The sequence below is a fragment of the Sarcophilus harrisii genome, chromosome 2 (assembly GCF_902635505.1).
Source record: "Sarcophilus harrisii chromosome 2, mSarHar1.11, whole genome shotgun sequence".
Classification (NCBI taxonomy): domain Eukaryota; kingdom Metazoa; phylum Chordata; class Mammalia; order Dasyuromorphia; family Dasyuridae; genus Sarcophilus; species Sarcophilus harrisii.
The window spans coordinates 48116055-48130168 of NC_045427.1; the positions used below are offsets into that span (position 1 = coordinate 48116055).

The 14114-nt window shown below is 42.2% G+C and overlaps 1 protein-coding gene across 2 annotated transcripts in view; it reads right to left on the minus strand.

Annotated features, from left to right (window-relative positions):
• ZNF469 (zinc finger protein 469) overlaps window positions 1-13913 on the minus strand; it is a 216503-nt gene extending 202590 nt beyond the window's left edge. For both annotated transcript variants that reach the window (XM_031950160.1, XM_031950159.1), the window contains exon 1: window positions 12595-13913. The gene's annotated coding sequence lies outside the window, so the exon portion shown is untranslated. The remainder of the gene's footprint in view (window positions 1-12594) is intronic.
• Window positions 13914-14114: the final 201 nt, after the last annotated feature.

A 14114-nucleotide genomic window follows, 5' to 3' on the forward strand; every position in this document is an offset into this window, starting at 1 on the left:
GATGACTCTCTAAGAAGGGTAGAATAGATAGAGGAAGAAATCTAAGTGTTATAAAAAAGATACCAATAAAATTTATTAAATTAAAAAAAAAAACTATCCTTTAACCTTCTGGCTCCAACTTGGAATAATATTTGCAAAATATGGAATGCAATGCCTAGTACGTAGTAGGTACTATATATATATATATATATATATATATATATATATATGTGTGTGTGTGTGTGTGTATGTATATCTCTATATATGAGCTATTATTGTTGTTATTATTATTATTATTTTCCTCAGATGACAAAAATAAAGATTATTGCTAGGTCTATATTTAAAGCCTTCTAGCTTAGTTAACTACTCTGTATATATCTGCCCTCATTAACTTTATATTTATGCTATATTTGTACATGGGTATACACATTTGTGCACACACATATAGATGCAGATGCTTATTATTGTATGTATATATGGAAGGACAAATACGTTATATGCACAAACAAGTGTATGTTGGGTGTGTACATATATACACATACTTGTCGACTCTCCAATTTGAATGGAAATGTCACAAGTAAGGATTGTTTCATTCTTTGTGCTTGTAACACTAGGATCTAGCTAAGTTCCTGGCTCATAGTTGGGGCTTGATAAGTACTTGTTGATTGATTTATTGCGCTCTCTTGTTGTAGGAGTCCAGGGTCATTGCCATGCCATAATGAGGCCCCCAGCTAAGGAGATCTGGAGTTTATAGAACTGTCAAATTATGGAGTGGGAAGGAATCTTAGAATGTAGACTCAGAATGGGAAGGGACCTTAGAACATAGAATGGAAAGGTTCTAGCCCTCATTGCCATAATCCAGGAACCAGAACCTGTGGAGAAGGGGCTTATCATCCTCACCAAATGCCCACTAACTTCCACCCATCAAGAAGGTAAGGATGCCAAAATAAGCAGCAAGGCTCCTTGAAGGAGAGATAGGAGGTGACATGTCCCAAGCAGGGCAGACCACTCCTACGACCTTGATCACTATCTCCCCTCAGACCTGGGTGCAGATAGTCCAAGACTCTGAACTCCATACTCCTGGGAATAGAAGCTTTCCAGCCCAGTGCCCTCAGACACGTATCTTGGAATGCATCATGGGAAGTGTCTAGGGATGTGTGGGCTGAGGGTGTTCCTGCAGGTATTACAGCCACAGCTACTAAAGAAGAAAGGAAGATTCTCGTCCCCCAAATCCTTGGTTCTGCTAAATGGTTCAACATCAGTAACTGATAGGATTTTTTTTTTTCTGTCAGTGAAAAGGGCTCTAAGGAGAAACTGGCTTGTCTGCTCACCAAACCAACATTCCATCCCCTATCTGCTTTTGCTCATGACATCTTCCATGTCTGGAATGCATTTCTTCCTCACTCTCTGCCTTTTAGAATTCAAATATCAGTTCATGTCCCATTTCCCATGGGAAGTATTTTTGGGACAATTGAGAGGGAGAGAGAAAACTCAGCTCAAAGAAGGGATTCTGGAGGGCTTCCAATAATATGAGGCAGTTCTTCAATTGTACCCTAAAGGAAGAAAGGAGTATTAACAAGTAGAAATGAGGAGAGGTTATACTCTCTGGCAGAGGAAGAGCCTTTGTAATTGTGCAGACGAGGCAGCAAAATAATATTAAATTCTTCAGTTCTATAAAAATGATGGGAAACCTTTCTTGATTGTCCCTAGTGATTAGTGTAATTTCCTTCTTCAAGATACCATGTATATATTTCTCAGATTTTATATTATAAACTGGATATTTCTTCCCTCTACCTTCCCCAGCCCCCAAATTGAGTATAGAGGCAGGGACTATTTTTTATCTTGTCTTTATATCCCTAGTATGGTGCCTTGCACATAGTAGGTGCATATATTTATTAGATTTGATTATATTAACTATATCATTTCCATAAAACTGAAGAACTTAATATTATCCTGCTGCCTCTTCTATAGACTTATAAAGGCTCTTCCCCTGCCAGTGAAATATAACCCCTTCTCATTTCTACCTGTTAATATTCCTTTCTTCCTTCAGGGTACAATTCAAAAACTGCCTCTTATTAAAAGCCTTCCTTGATCTTTTCTTTGAGCTGAAAGTTCTCTCTCCATCTTAATTGTCCCAAAAGTACTTTGATTGGATCTTTCCATTAGCCCCCAAACTGAGGCTGCATTACGAGTTTCTAGGTAATATTTTGCGATTGGAATCAGGAAGATTGGAGTTTAAATTCTGCCCCAGACAGAATTCACTAGTTGTATGCTTCTGGACAAAAAACTTAGCCTTTCTCATTCAGTTCCTTCATCTGTAAAATAGGGGGTGATAACAGGATTTACCTCACAGAGATTCTGGAGGGCTTCCAATTATATGAGGCAGTTTTTCAATTGTACCCTGAAGGAAGAAAGCTCTTCCTTGAGGATTTGGATTGTGAGGATTGAGAGAGATAAGATTTGGAAAGCTCTTTGACAACATTTGTTGCTGTTATTGTATTAGTATTATTGTTATCTAATACAGGATTTCTTTTTTGTTGTTGTTTTTATTTTTTTGCTAAGGCAATAGGGGTTAAGTGGCTTGCCCAAAGTCACACAGCTAGGAAGTATTAAGTGTCTGAGGTTAGATTTGAATTCAGGTCCTCCTGACTTCAGGACTAGTGCTCTATCCACTTTACCATCTAGCTGCCCCTAGAATAGGACTTCTTAAGCTTTTCCCACCAATATCCCTTTTCACTTGAGAATTTTTAAGTGACTCAAGTATACCTATTTTATATATATAACAGGTATACAAATAAAAAATTTACTGATAATAAATCATAATTTCATGACTCCCACATTCAGTTACAAGATCTTGTATGGCATGGTGACCCATAGTTTCAGAAACTTTGTTCTATAGCAGAAGTCAAGAGTTTCTGACTTATAAGTCAAATATGGTCTACTATCTGTTTTTGTACTCTCTCTAGGAATGTTTTTTTTCATTTTAAAATAAAGTTTTATTGGACTTAAAAATATAAAGACTGTTCTTAACTCGTAGGCCACATAAAAGCAGGCTCCTGTTGTGCCTATTGAACTCTGCTCTGGAGCATTGAAAAGTTAAATGACTTTCCTAGGGTGACACAGTGTGTCAGATTCCTACACTGCTAGTGGCCACCTTCCTGAATTACCTTGCATTCAATTGCTTTGAATATATTCTTTTTTTTTTTTTTTTTTTTACTTATTCAATACATAGATACCCCCCAAAAATCTTAACTCAGTTTTAAGCACTATTTAAAATTCTTAGCTTTATTTAAACTATTCTCAAGATTATCACTTTAAACTATAAGTTTTATTTAAGCTATTAGCTTAAGGCTATTAGCTTTACTTAAATTATTGGCTTTATTTAAGCTTCTAGATGTTTTTAAGCTATTGGTTTAAAGTTCTTAGCTTAAAACTATTAGCTTTATTTTAATTATTTGCTTAAAACTACACTGACTTGTCTACTGTACTTGTATTTAAGTTCTCCCTAATCAGAAGGTAAGCTTCTTGTGAATAGTCATTGTTGGATTAGTTGTATTTGTACCCCTAGCCTCTAACACATTATATGACATACAGTTGATACCTAATGCAAGCTTGTTGACAGAGTGATCCCCTGCATTATAGATCCTGAAGACAATGTATGACTGAAACTGTTCTGGTCAGGGTTAACTATGGTTCCTTTCTTCCCTCAGCCAGTGCCCTTGGAGTTCCTAAGTTTTATTTCATAAATGTGCTTCCATGGAATTGGGATCTCAGAGATGTGGGCATCCCCTCTCATGGGACAGATCACAGTACATTACTGTCTTCTCATGCTGTGATTCTTGCTCCTGTCTTCCAGTAAACTCTTCACAAAGGGTTCACTCAGTATTTACTCCTCACTCTAGATGGATAACTAGTGAACATTTTCTACCTCTTGGACATGTCTGATGGGCAACTCAGAGTGTGACATTGGGGCTACAGCAAGAGAAGGTTAAAAGTTGTATACCAACCCAAACCAGTTCAATCCAACAAGTATTTTTCAAAAAATAAACCTTTCTTCCATCCATCAGTCAATCAGCCAATCATTCACCAAGTATTTCTTAAGCCTTTCCCATGTTCCAAGCATGTTTTAAGATACCAGAAAAGCAAAAAATGATGAAAAGATTGCAGAGATCAATCAATCAATAAGTAGCTGGCTCTAATACTGGATTGATCCAGAAGACCAAAGTTTGAAGCAAGTTGATAAGGCAGTTTCTTGTGGTCTCAGGACACATTGATGTAATTTGCAAGTAATCTATGGAATAACTTAAATAAAGCTAAAGGTTTTAAGATCTAAGAAAGCTATCCAACGGGCCCTTTAGACTTAGAGGCTGTACTAGGCCAGCAATTCACCATATCTTGCCAAGGGATCTTTTTGCCAAGTTCCACCCAAACTAAGGATTGCATTCTTATATTTTTTTCTACACTATGGCCAGGTAAGCTTCCTTATGTTAACCATTGGATAACCTAGTAAATCTCATTTCATTCCAATATGGGATCTAAACTTCTAAGGGTCCAGGCTCAGAGTGGGCTTGGGCTATGCATGCCAATAAAACTATTGTGGCCAATAGTTGGAAGTTGTTTTTTTATATATTTCAATTGTATTCCTTTTTTTCAGCCATGTATAAAGAGCGTTGAGTTTTCTGAGGGGGGTTAACCCCATTAAGCCCTATTTATATGATTTGATTTTATAGAAGTTGATGTATTAAAGTAAGGTCAGTGGAGGCTCAATCCATATTCTCATAAAATCAGATAATAGTGGCTATAAGCCTAGAATTTATGTAGCGAAACTATCACCCAGAAAGGGGCAAAGCTAAAGGAGAGAAATATCAGCTCTCTGAGAAAGACAGAGCTGATCATCTCTCTCAAATTCTATCTTAATATTGGGTAGAATGCATGCCTTCCTAGATGAGTGTAATACTGAGCAGAACTTAAGGACTCAACTGTTAGTCATCAGCATCTCTAGGGGGTTCAACCTATATTGGGAAGAAATCTACATTCCTATAACTTTTACTCAGTTCTGCCTTCTGAGACCAAGAAGAACAAGATAAATTCTCTTTCATTTGACAATCGTTAGTGACCTTGGAAAAGAGTTTGAAATCACTGGGCCAAGCGAGGCTTGGCATATAGATGCAGTTCTTTCTGATTCTCTCTGCATCCCTCATTGCTGCACAGAACCAAGAAGGCTATGCTTTTATTAGTCTGCAAAACAAAGGAAAAACTCCTTGCTGGCCCTCTTCTCTTTCCTGATTTTTTCCCCTAACTATCTCAGGAAAGCCATCTTTTATTCTTCTGCAGAGAAATTACCTGGGATCTTGCTTTTCTGAGAAGAGTTTCTCTTCATCTAAGATTTTTTATTAAAACTTTTTATTTTTCAAAATATATACATGGATAATTTTCAACATTCAATCTTACAAAATCTTGTGTTCTAAATGTTTCCTCCCTTTCCTCCATCCCCTCCCCTTGACGCCAAGTAATCCAATACATGTTAAACATGTGCACTTCTTCTATACACATTTCCATAAATATCATGCTAAACATGAAGAAGCAGATCAAAAAGGAAAAGAAATTAGAAGGAAAACAAAATACAAGCAAACAACAACAAAAGAGTGAAAATGCTATGTTGTGATCCACATTCAATTCCCACAGTTTTCTCTCTGAGTGCAGATGGCTCTCTCCATAACAAATCCATTGGAATTGATTTGAATCAACTAATTGTTGACAAGAGCCAAATCCATCAGAGTTGATCATCTTATAATCTTCTTGTTGCTGTGTGTACATTGTTCTCTTGATTCCACTCATTTCACTTAGCATCAGGTCATGTAAGTCTCTCCAGGTCTATCTAAATCATCCTGCTGATCATTTCTTATTAAACAATAATATTCATAACTTTCATGTACCCTAATTTATTTAGCCACTGATGGGCATCCATTCATTTTCTGCACGCAAAGAGAGGACTGTGGGAACTGAGTGTGGATCACAACATAGTATTTTCCCCCTTTTTGTTGTTGTGTGCTTGCATTTTGTTTTCTCATTTTTTCCTTTTTAATCTAATTTTTCTTGTGCAGCATGATAATTATATAAATGTGTATACATATATTGATTTAACATGTATTTTTTCTTTTATTATTAAAGATTTTTATTTTCAAAGAATATGCATGGATATTTTTTCAAGATTTCAACCTATATTGGATTACTTGCCATCTATGGGAGGGAGTGGTGGAAAAAGGGCGGAAATTTGGAACATAAGGTTTTGAAAAAGTCATTGTTGAAAAATTATCCTTGCATATGCTTTGAAAATAAAAAGATTTAATAAAAAAAAAAAGACCATTGGAACTGGCCTGAATTATCTCATTGTTGAAAAGAGCCAGATCTATCAGAGTTGATCATCGCATAATCTTGTTGCTGTGTACAATGTTCTCTTGGTTCTACTCATTTCACTCAACATCAGTTCATGTAAGTCTCTCCAGGCCTTTCTGAAATCATCTTGCTGATCATTTCTTATAAAAATATTATATAACATTCATATACCATAACTTAAGTCAGCCATTCCCCAACTGATGGGCATCCACTCATTTTCTGCACCCAGAGAGAGGACTATGAGAACTGAGTATGGATCGCAACATAGCATTTACACTCTTTTTATTCTTTGCTTGCATTTTGTTTTCTTTCTCATTTACCCCCCTTTTTGATCTGATTTTTCTTGTAAAGCATGATAGTTGTATAAATATGTATACAGATATTGGACTTAATGTGTATTTTTTCTTTTTTATTAAAGCTTTTTATTTTCAAAGCATATGCATGGATAATTTTTCAATCTTTTAACATGTATTGGATTACTCGCCATCTAGGGGATGGAATGGGGGAAAGGGGAGGGAGAAATTTGGAACACAAGATTTTGCAAGGGTCAGTGTTGAAAAATTATCCTTGCATATGCTTTGAAAATAAAAAAAAGCTTTAATAATAAAAAAAAAAAAACCAAGGCCATGGAACTGGCCTGAATTATCTCATTGTTGAAGAGAACCATGTCCATCAGAACTGAGGATTGTATAATCTGGTTGTTGCTGCACAGAATGATCTCCTGTCTCCTAAGATTTTAAAGTCATAGAAACTAGAGCTGGCAATCTCTGAAACCATCTGTTTCAACTTATTCATTTTACAGATGAGGAAACTGAGGCTGGGGAGGTTAAATCAATTGCTCAGAATTCTATAGACGTTAAATACAAATGGCAGGATTGGCCCTCTGATGCTTCAATTGTGGCCATTGGTTTTTTTCCCCCTGCATCCTGCACGCTTTTATCGGTCCATTCTCTGGTATGTCCTGTGCCTGCTGATTTTATCCTTTCCAGGTGGGGGACAGATGCAACCTCTCACATCTCCCTCAGCCTCGAACAGGATGACAATGGACAAGGAAGATCAGGGAGTTAGGTCCGTGGGGTCCCGAGACCTCCTTCCCCATGGTCCGACCTCTTAGGAAGCTGCAGGAAACGCATTCCTGTCTCCGGTGACCCAGGAGTGGAAATGTGCAAGTATTTCAGCTGTTCTAAATAAAGCCAGCCTGCCTCGAGTTCTCTCGTGTCCTAGGAAGACAATTAAAGTCTCTGAATGCAAACCAAACAAGTGATGCGGAGATTTAGAACAGCTTTGGAGAGAGGGCCCCTACAGGCTGCCAGGCCACTCTCTGCACGCACTTCTCAAGCCTTTAATGCTTCCTTTCTCAGCCACTCAAGGCTGCAATTGTTTGAGGAGGAGATGAGGAGGCCAAAACTTGATGAAATATGGCCAGCCCAGCTGCTGCCAAGGGATGCATCTGAGTGGCGGCTCCTGCTCCAGGCATGCAACTGGCTCGGCCTCCAGCCCCGGCCCTCCCAGTGACGTTGCACAGGGGGGCGAAGCATGTGCTGGGGAAAAAGGTTTCGCAAACAGCTGGGACGTGTTTGCTTTTATGTTGCTCCATGATGCCCTCCCCCACCCGTATCTCCTCCAATATTCCGATATATGCTGCGGGGAATCCTAAGGAGCTCGAGCGTCCCCCACCCCCACCCCCAGCCGGAGCGACCCCCTGCCCACCCAGGAAATACTTTTGTTCATTCCGAAGGGGCTCACCTATCGTGAGAACATTTCCGCGGCCTCTCTGACCAAGAGCAGAACTCCGACAGCTCTTGGATGACGGGCTAGCAACATCCTTGAAGGAGACAAAGGGAGCCAACGTGGGGGAGCCCACCTTTAAATTTCCTATATCTATAAGCCAAACCTCCTCCCAAATTCTGATTTTCTACAGGAACAGAGCACCGAGAGACGTCTCCAAACCGAGAGTCTCTTACGGGGGGGGGGGGGAGTCTGGGGGATATGCCGAAGGGACTATCTTCTCTTGGGCAGAAAACAATAATAACAATAACAACACAGACTGAAGGGCAGTGACAGAAGGCTCCCTGCTGACTCACCAGAGAGAGATGCAGGGAATCAGCTGAAAGGCCCCTGTTTTCACAATTCCACTATTCTATTTGCTTAAGGTTGTTGGTAACTGTTGCTTAGCAAAGGGGCAAGGCCCTTGAACTTGTACATGTTCTCTCCCAGATCTCCCCCACTACTTACCCTCCCCCCTTCTTCGAAAGCAAGACTGAGGATATTTAAGGCTGCAGTGAAGGGCCCAGGACTCTTTCTCTCCTGCTTCGCATCTGGCCTGCTGAATGATACGTTCCCCAAAGTCAACACTATAATCAGGATGGCACATCCCAAAGGCTGCAGTTTGCAACGGCAAAACCTGTTATTGGCAAATCTGGCTGCGGACAAGAATAATCCAACCGGCCAATTATGATGCGATTCCAGCTGAAATGAGGCTCTCATGACTAATAAAAATCAATCCCTTAGTGGGACGAGATCCACTCCTGCTTGGAAAAGCCCATTGTTCCTCCTCATAAAGGGGTGACCTCTAGGAGGGACTAAACGTCTCTCTTTGGCCAGATGTGACTGGAGATGTTCTCTCCATCTCTCTCAGAACCTAGGGGGTTCTGAACCTGAACTTCAGCTTTTAAAAAGAAGTATTTTCAGTATAATTGGGTTTCCTTTATAATTCGATGTATTTTTACATTTCAAGGCATTCACCAAATAACCATGTGACAAAGAAAGTCCAGATGCTCTAAGAGCTCATGTGAACGAAGCTCTATCTGCTTGTCTAAAGAGAATCAACAAGCATTTACTGACTAGAGTAGACATGTAACCTAGTTGGACTTGATTTTGGGAGAAGGGAAGAAATTTGGAGGAGGTCAGAAATTGTTAGGATTCAGCCATCTCTGAAACAGCCTAGTAAAGACAAGGACCGGTCACCTGTATTTTCATTGATATAAATAGAAAGCTTTATCAGTGTAGGTTGACATCTTCCCAACAAATTATCTGGAGTACAGAAAAGTGAAATGACATGATCAGGATCACACAGTCACTATATCAGATTTTGCTGGCTCGGAAGCTAGATTTCTTTCCAGCACATCATAGCTACATATGTAAGTATCTTAAGATACTTAAGAGTATCCAGAAGCCCTGGATCTGGAGCCTGAGGTTATGAGTTGGGTCCTAACTTAGTTTGCTCCCAGCGTGACCTTGGGCAAACCCCTGCCTGTCATTGTTCCTCAGATTTTCCCTTTTTTTAAATGAATAGGTCTGACTAGCTGACATCGAAAGTATCTTCCAGCTTTAAAATCTTTGATCCTAGGATTCCTGAGAGACCAGCTGCTCCCTCTGTCCCCTCCCTGCCCATCACCCCCCCCCATCTTTTTCCCCCTTTCTGTTGACAGTCACAGCTGTGTCAGCTTCTGCTCTGTATAGGAAGAATAAACACAGGCTTCCAGGGAGATGCCAGGTCAGAATGATGGTCATCAGAGCTATGGGGAGTGGACTTTGAAGATGACCTTTCATCAAGCAGGGCAGTACTTCAAGTCTCAAAGGACAGCTTTTCCCTTAATGCTGATTTCTTGGACAGTGCACTCTATTCAAAGGTGTGTGTGCTTTTAGAGCCACCAAGAAGGTGGTCCTCCCACCCCCAGTTTTGTCTCACAGGTCTCACCAAAGCCAGATATTCCATCATTTGAATTTAAATCAAATGGGGACTTTGTCACCTGTAATGCAACCCTACCTGGTATAAGTAACAAACTGTTATCAGTCAAGGATACCTTAGTTGGGATGAATTCATCAGAGATTTCCTAATATTCACTCTAGAGGTGGATAATTAGCATAGCTAACATAACTTTGAGACTTGCAAAGCTCTTCACATTTATCATTTTATCTGATCCTCAGAACAACCCTATGAAGTAGAGGCTATTATTTAGATTTTACAGATAAAGAAAACTGAGGCTCAAGGAAATCTTCTTGAGTTAGTGTCTGAGGCAGGGTTTGAATTTCTTGACTCCTAGTCCCGAATTCTGTCCATGATAATGGGTCCCACAGATCAGGACTTCTTAAAACTTTTTTCCCTCATGACCCCTTTTCATCAGAGAAATTTTTATATGACCCCAAATATATAGGTATGTAAAATAGGTATACAAATCCGACCTTTACTATTAATAAATCACAAATTCACAACCCCCCACATTCAGTTAGACCTCATATGGGTTCATGACCCAAAGTTTAAGAAGCTAGGCCATAAAGGAGACACCACAAGGTTGGAAAGGACAAGAGATAAATTTTGCTTTCTTTTTTCTTTTTTTTTTTTTTTTTTTAGGCCTTGTGAAAGGCTATTTCTGGCCATTTTTGGAACATAATCTGAGAAAAGCCATAAAAGTGCCTGGAAGTGGATTGAGAGGTCATCTAATCTCCTTGTTTTATAGATGAGGAAGCTGAGCTTTAGAGATTCAAAGTGATATACCCCAAGTCACACAGCTTCTGAGTGTCAAAAGCCAGAATTAGAATCCAGGTCTCCTTAGTCCCAGGACAATATTCTTTCTATCATCCTACACAGTCGGGATCATCTTTTCTTGCCTTGGTTAAAAGAGAACTCTCCCGATGGTATGAATAATGCACTTAATTCCCTCCATGCACCAAAAAATAAGTGCATTTGACTTGGGTTAGCTCTCTGACTAGTTGCAAGACATCCACTGATGGGTTTCTTTGAAGATGATGAAGTTTGAAATGAGTAAAGAATTAGACGGGTAGAGAGTCTTAGCTGACAGCCTTGCCACATCCTCTGAAGATTAGAAAGCATGACTAATGAAAAAAGTTACACATTTTCATGGCTCCAGAGTTAATAATCTGGAGCAGGCCTTTTCTGGAGTGGTTATCAATAGCATAAGGAGCTAGAGAAGTCAACTTTTGAGGTCATTAGACTAATTCCTAGCCACTCATTTTACATAGATGCTCAGGAAAAAAAAAAATGACTTTTCATACAGCTATTGACAAAACATTTTCCCAGCCTTCCCAGACCACTTGGTCTTTCCACTAGGCTACAATGTCTTCTCTTAAGAGACCTATGCTAGGTCCTGGCCATCTGGAGAGCAATCTGATGTCTAGTAGAGAGCACGGTGGATTCTAGGAGTGTGAAGATAGCGGTTCTGGGCTTGATTTTTCTATTAACTCTCTGTGTGATCTTGGGTGGGGAGGTGGGAGACAATCAGTTCCCTAATTTGGGTCTCAGTTTACCCATCTGTAAAAAGGCAGGTTGGATTAGATTCAAGAATTAGGTTGGAAGTGGAGGGAGAACATAATAGTAGGAAGAGCAAAGCATCTATTTTAAAGTCCTTATTTTCAATAGGGGGAAATTGAGTCCCAGAAAGGTAAGCTAAGGTTGACATAATGACTGGTAGAACCATATCCAAACCCAGGGTTTCTGGGCCCTGGCGATCTCCTAAAATCTTTTCTCTTCTAAAATCTGGCTACCTTTAAGGAATGACAAATTTTCTCTGTGCCCCCCCCCCCCCCCCTCCAACGCCACCTTCTTAGGGGACCAGCATATTTCTGAGTAAAAGGAACTTCTTCAAAAACATCAACTGATTTTTATGAACAACATTTTGGAATTTCTGATGCCTAATCCAATTCGCTCGATTCCATAAGCATTTTATTCAGCGCCTTCTACGAGCAAGACACGTGCTAGGCGCTGAGGACACAAAAATAACCCGAACTCGGCCTCGGAGGCTCACGGAGCCGAGGCTGAAAGGATGACTGAGGAAAACGCGAAAGGATGACTGAGGAAAACGCGAAAGGATGTCATTGAATCCCCGGGACTAGCTCAAGGCGGCTCCGCTGGAGAAAGCTGCAGCTGGCTGCTGCGAACCGTCCGCACGGGGGCAGGAGACGAGGCTCGGGGCGGGAATCCCCCGTCTCGCCCCCGTCTGTCCCCCGCAGCCTCAGGAGCTGGTCTGCCCCTTTTCTGCCGGGAGGCTGAGGGACCTGGCTACCTGCCTGCCTGCCGGAGCCAGCCAGAAGATTCCCCCATCCATCAGCCAGTTCTCCGGAGGACCAAGGAGGGGGATAAGGAAGTGTCAGCCCACGCAATGCCTCGGAGCCCCGGAACTTCCCCCTTCCCTACCGAACCCCGGAGCGGAGCGCGCCCACTCACTCCTCCCATCCCGACCCCGGGCTCGGGCTCCTCACCTGGGCCCCAGGCGGATTCCCGAGAGCGCAGCGGCCCGCTGCCTTCCAAGCCCGTGGGCTCCCTGTCGGACCTCCAGCGCAGCGCCAGCAGCAGCGGCCTCCTCCACCGTCACACACATCCAGGGGCTCCGATCAGCTGGCGGGGGCGCGGCCCCAGCCCCACGAGCCCGAAGCGGCTGGCCGGCCGGCCAGGCTGGCGGTGGGGGGCTCTCGCCGCGGAGCCCGAGGGCGCATCACCGCGGGCCGGCCGGCTGGGGAGTGGGGGGTCGTCGCCGCTGCCCGTAGCCCAGCCCAGCCCAGCCCAACGGTCCCGCTCAGCCCGGAGCAGCCCGGCCCAGCTCGGCCCAGCCCTGCCCAGCCCGGCTCGGCTCCGCCGGGCTCCGCACACACCTGCACTCACGTAGTGGCAGCGGGGGAAGCTCGGTGGGGACCGGAGCACGCTGCCGGAGGAGCCTCCCGCTGCTGGAGAGGATGACATCACTTCATTTGCATGTTCCTGAGAGTTCCCTCTGCCTGTCTTTTGGCCAACTTGAAGTTTCTTCCTAATCAAACTTCTCCATTGCTTAACTATTTATTCACTCTAGGGGTGACGCGCCGCCCCACCCTCACCCCTCGCCCCCACTTCCTGCTCCTCGGCCTTAAAAAACAAAAACAAAAACCAAAACCTGGGTTTGAATTCATTACGATTCAATTCGAATCCGATCAGTTCAGCTCAGTTCAATGCACATTTATTAAAGCAATCTGACTTATGGCTGGAGAACTGATCTGGCAGGCTGGAAGACCTGGGTTCAAGTTTTACCTCTGATGTCCTCTAAAGCCTTCAGAACCTCAGTGGTTGATGGGAAGTTCCTTGCCCGAAACTTACTAATCAGGTCTGGTCCATGGGGAAAAAAACTGGTCAAGGTACTGTGCTAAGTGCTGGGGAAATCAAAGATCAAGTACATATGGCCTGCCTTCATGGAGCTTTGCTGGCAGGGCTCCAGACTTCTCCATACACTGTCATTCGTTCCAGCTATCAACAAGAGCACTAAGCCAGGACACTAACTGCTGAGGTTCCAGACTAAGTCAAGATAGTCCCTGCCCTCAAGAGCTCACATTCTATTGGGGGACAGGGCTTGTCAATGACCTGGCACAAATGCTTTATAGGAGTACATTACATAGAGGGTAATAGTGGAAGGGAAAGTATTAGCGGGGGAGGGGGGAGGCGGGGAATTGGAGAAAGGTCTCCCGCAGATGGTAGGATTTGAATTTAGTCTTAAATACAACAAAAGGCAGAAGGGAGGCGTGAGGGCATTTTCAGCAGAAGGAATAGATAGTACAAATATATGGAGTTGGGAAATGAAGTGTCTTGTTCAAAAGCAGCAAAGAAACTAATGTACCTAGGTCATAGAGTTAGGGTAGGAGAGTAAAACTTAAAGTGACCGGAAATGTCAGAAGGGATCAGCCAAACAGTGGATTTTATATTTGATCCTGGAAGTTGAGGATTTGTGAAAAGGATATTAGTCTGGGGGGATGCTTTC